This window comes from Amblyomma mixtum, chromosome 2 (assembly GCF_055824585.1).
Source record: "Amblyomma mixtum isolate Tamu chromosome 2, ASM5582458v1, whole genome shotgun sequence".
In the NCBI taxonomy this organism is placed as follows: Eukaryota; Metazoa; Arthropoda; class Arachnida; order Ixodida; family Ixodidae; genus Amblyomma; species Amblyomma mixtum.
In genome coordinates, this window is record NC_143013.1 from 136,349,594 (window position 1) to 136,354,617 (window position 5,024).

Sequence of the window (5,024 nt, forward strand, 5' to 3'; positions counted from 1 at the left end):
GCCTCCTCACAGCTCCGCCCATCCTGCGCCATTTTGATCCCCAGGCGCCCACCGAAGTGCACGTAGACGCCAGTGGTGTCGGCATCGGCGCTGTGCTTGCTCAGCGCCCCTCTGGCTTCGGCGAATACGTGGTCGCTTATGCCAGCCGTACACTCACGAAAGCTGAAACTAACTACTCAGTAACAGAAAAGGGGTGCTTGGCCGTTGTCTGGGCACTCAGAAAGTTTCGACCTTACCTTTACGGCCGTCCTTTTGATGTAGTCACTGACCATCATGCCCTCTGCTGGCTTTCATCGCTCAAAGATCCCTCCGGCCGGTTGGCACGATGGGCTCTTCGTCTCCAAGAATATGATATCCGTGCCGTTTACCGATCTGGTCGCAAGCATACCGACGCCGACGCTTTGTCTCGCTCGCCGCTTCCAGCCGACCTTGCCAGCCTCTCTGCCTTGGACCCCGTGGTGTTTACGCTCGACGTCAGTGACATGCCCGCCGAACAACGAAAGGACCAATGGATCGCCTCTCTTATTGACTACCTCTCCAACCATTCGCAAGTTACCCCTTCACGCGCCGTTCGCCGCCAAGCTTCCCACTACGTGATTCGGGATCACCTCCTTTACCGGCGCAACTACAATTAAACTGGACGGAAATGGCTCCTTAGCGTCGGCCAGAGGTACTGAGGTGAGCACGCACTTTGTTGAAGCAACACGATGTTCGTGCTTGTACAGTACGAAGGGGAGAATAAGCGGTACGTCGTATCGGACGCCGATGTTAGGAATTTCTCTCCCAATGACATAGACGACTTCGCAAGAGGGAGGCCGTATGATGTTTTTTGGGAAGGCGACAGCACCACGCGGGGCGGGTTTTACAAGGCCACCATTGTACACATGACAGACTCTGCAGAAGAAATGAGGACGTGGCGCCAGAACAAGCGCATGGCCTCGCGCAAGTGTTCCTCCAAGGAAGGCCCGCCGCGGAAAAAGACCAAGATGAACCTTCAGTCCAGGGCTAGGGGCCCTGGCAAAAAGAAGGGCTGAAGATGAACTGATGGAGGACACAAGCGACATGGAAGGTACTGAGGGCACAAAGAAAATGAACCTTCAGTCCAAGGTTGCAGAGTTGGAAGCACGAGTTAAAGAGCTCGAGAGCCTCAACAAGGAGCTACAGAAGGCCCTCTGTGCCAAAATTTTTGATAAGGATTCTGGCGTATTGGAATCCGGCCATGGGCAACTAAGTGCGAACTGTGTGGAGCCAAGGCTACCTGAAGCAGCAGTCCCCAACCGTGCTTCTGAGACCCTTAGCCAGTGTGCCAGCAGCAGCTGCAGTCCTCCACAGACTGTCTGCTTCACCTCCGCTACAGGCAGCAGTCCCTAGTCTTGCTCCTGGGACTCCGAGTCAGCATGCCGGCACAGCTTCACCTCTGCCGCAGCCAGCTGTAAGCGACCCTGGATGCGAGGCGCCTTTTTGCTGCCGGCTCCAGCCTACAGCCGGTGGCAAGACGGTCAAAAGCTCTTGGGCCGGCAGCACAACAGATTGACCCAACTGTTGGGGTCCTAAATGAAGCAGGAGAGGTACATGTTGGCCACGGCAATTACTTAAGTAGCTGCACATGAGAGCGGCTGGTGGGGTCTGCCATGAACTCCACCTTTTGTAAGCAGTTGGCGGTGTCCCTGTGGGGCAGCGAAACACTGGCACAGAGGAGCCTGACAGGCACTCTGTCAAATAATGCCCTTTCGAAAGGGCTTACAAAAACGTACCCTCCACTGTCCCCAGTGAAGGTGGCTTCAGTGTCAGACTCCTTCTGGCACTATCTGAAGCAGAAGGGGTCCATCTTCTTCTTCACAATATATATATACTTGTACATAAAGCTCCAGTATATATCCCCTGCGAGGTCTCAGTTGTTGCCATGTATTGTCTGCTAGAACTTCATTCACCCTTCAAGTCATCAAAAGCCGTCTCCCACGGGGCACCCCTGGTGCAAGGGAAGGTAGAGTTACAGAAGCTGAAACTTTACTGGCGCAGTCGGTAGCATACTGCTGCTATCAGAAAGAAGCACAGGATAAAGAGAAGGCAAGAAAGGCCCGGGAAAAGGGTTCTGGGCTACGGAGATAGATGTAATGCATCTTCGGCTATGCCGAGTAGGGGCCTCTTCTTAATGTTAGCCAGTTCCATGTTGTTGTGCTCACTGCTCAACTTGTATATATATATGTAAATACTTGTACATAAAGCTTCAGTTTATATCCCCTGCAAGTTCTCAGTTGATGCTAAGTATTGTCCGCTAGAACTTCATTCAGCCTTCAAGTCAACAAAAGCCGTCTTCAACCGGGCGCCCCTGGTGCAGAGCAAAGGAAGGAAAGAAGTCAAAAGAACCTGAAACTTTACTGGCGCAGTCGACAGTATACTGTTGCTACCAGAAGGAAGCAGAGGAAAAGGAGAACGCAAGGAAGGGGAGACGTCCAGGCATCCACCAGTCGAACGTAGGCGGTTCGGGAGGACAAGGTGCAGGCGGAGAGAAACGGCAGCCGTCGAGGAAGCCAGGTCTGGTCATCGGAAGTCAACTGACGAAGGCACCAGTTGAGCGGCATCAGTCGACGCCACCAGGCGGCAAGGGACAGCTGTTCGCAGGCGGCCAACTTCTGGAGCGACAGCAACGATCTAAGGGGGACAGCAGTGCTCTGCTTCAAAGGGGTGAGTACTCTTCGTTCTTCGCATTGGTGCGAACGCCGCTGTCCGAGTAAGGCTTCCAGCGTGCATGGAAACACGCTTCGGTCACTTAAATCCCGATAGACAAAAATTCCATGATATGAGTGACGAAGAGTACGATGAGGGCGCCGGAACGAGAGATGTTCCGGTGGAGCTGGTTGTGTCGAGGGACCAGACGTTGGATAGACAGTTATTGCTCGTAGAGCAATGAATTGAGCTTGCAAAACTGCAGGTTGTGCAGCGGGGAGGCGGAGGAGAGAGCTCGGGCTCGCCAGAGGCATGGGACGCGCACGGGAAGTTGAGGCGCTTCTCGAAGCTACTCGCAGGAGCCCTCCCAAAATTTCCGGCGGACGCCGAAGTTCCAGTGTGGTTTGAGTTCACGGAGAACACGCTCCAGGCATACGACGTCCCAAGATACCGATAGGGGCAGATCATCTTCCCGCTAATAGCAGAAAAAGTCCAGTTTCTCTCAACTCGGCTGACGCCATCTCAGCACAAAGATTGCGACGAAGAAGATTACGACGCGCTAAAAAAGGCGGTGCTGGAAGAGCTGAGGCTTTCCGCTTGAGAATACCTCCGCCGCTTCCGAGGCTCGCACAAGATAGCGAACGAAGGGTGACGGGCGTTTGTAACGCGCATCCAGAGTTACCTCCACTTGTATCTTAAGTCGAGAGGAGTCAAAACCCTAGAGGGACTAACAGCGTTACATGTGGCGGATCAGGTAAAGAGCCACCTGTCGGAGGAAGCCCTAAAGTACATAATCCTTCAAGAAGGGAAGAAGTTGGTGAAGGCGCCCGAGATGGCCGCGCTCCTTCAAACGTTTGTGGAGGCGGAGGGTAAGAACAGCGCTGGCAAAAAGTCCGAGCAGAAAAATTTCGAGGGTCCCAGCGCTCAAGGTATCGCGCCAGTCAAGGAAAGGGGTAAACCGTTGACGCTAAAGGATCAGGTGCCGAACGCCAAGTCGCGCTTCATCAGCTGCTTCAGGTGCGGCTCAACAGGACATCTGAAATCGAACTGTCGCATAGCTCAAGCCAGACTACTCCGAAGGCACTAAGGAGAACGCAAATAGCCTGTCCGCTCGGGTTGCTATGGGGTGTGTAGGGGGCGGGCGTAGTGAGCTGACAGCCGTGGCACTCCGTTACAAGTGTAAGGAAATAAACGCTATCCTTGACACAGGCGCCGAAATTACGGTTGTGAGGGATAGTGTCGCACCACCCGGGCTGACGAAGCCCCAGGGGAAAGTAAATTTGATTTCCGCATTCGGAGAAAAAGTGGAAGTCAAGCTGGCGGTATTGCCAATGACTATGCACAAGAACACTGGAGTTTTCGCTGACCTAATGGAAGCCGTACCTGTGCTCTGCGCCCTCACTGAAAAGTTGGTCACGCAAACCGATTGCCTGCTGTCGCAGGAGGCATGGGAGTCCCTCCAGTTGGAAGGAAAATCCCAAGGGATTATAGCTTCAGATGAAAGGGGAACCGCAGACTTCATACAGCCAGGTGATACAGAGCAAGCCGCGGGAGAGACAGGCGGTAAGTTAATCGCCCAGACTTCTCTACGCGATGACGGAGTGGGCTCTGAGGAGAGTGAAGTTGCTGGACCCACAGTAACGCCGGGGAATGCGATAAGCATGGCAGGGGTGTTCAGGGAGGAGCAATTGGCCAGATGAGACTTTAGAGAAGGCATGGAAAGATGCGCAGGCAGGCTAGGGAGGTATGACGGTAGTCGATGGGCTTCTCTACCACACGGATAGGATAGTGGGGCAGCCGGTAATGCAGCTTTTACTGTCCAAGTCCCGGCGTGCAGAGGTCCTTCAGACTGCGCAGAAGACGCCACGGGACAGAGCGGACGCAGCCACCTGCTTAATAAAAGACAGTGCCGGCCACTTGAGTTATGACGCCGCCCGGACCTCGGGGGATGGCTGCTGGGTCGGCAGTCCAAGGTAATCGGGCTCGCAGGACGCGGCTCGGTGTTCCCTGTTGTGCGCGACAGTCTTGGCTCGCGTTTGGGTCCGATAATTGCCCTAATTCCGAGAACCGTCAAGGCCACGGGTTCTGGGGAGACCACCGCCCGCGGAAGTGTCTTGCTATGCTGTTTTTACGTGTTTTGCTTTTTCTTCCATAGGGGAGAGAGTTGGTCCAATACACTGGAAGTGTTTTGCTATGTTGTGTTTAAGTATTTTGCTTTTCTTTCCATTGGGGAGAGTTTATCTAATACAGTGGAAGTGTGAGGCGTGGCACGTAACCCAGGCAGCTACTCCGTATGCGTGTCCATTCTCGGAATGTACGATGTTTTAAGGGAAAATGATGTCCTTTTTGCACTATGT

General features: G+C 53.8%; 1 pseudogene; it reads left to right on the forward strand.

Annotated features, from left to right (window-relative positions):
- Nucleotides 1–707: 707 nt before the first annotated feature.
- Nucleotides 708–3,632, forward strand: LOC149361031 (uncharacterized; annotated as a pseudogene).
- Nucleotides 3,633–5,024: the final 1,392 nt, after the last annotated feature.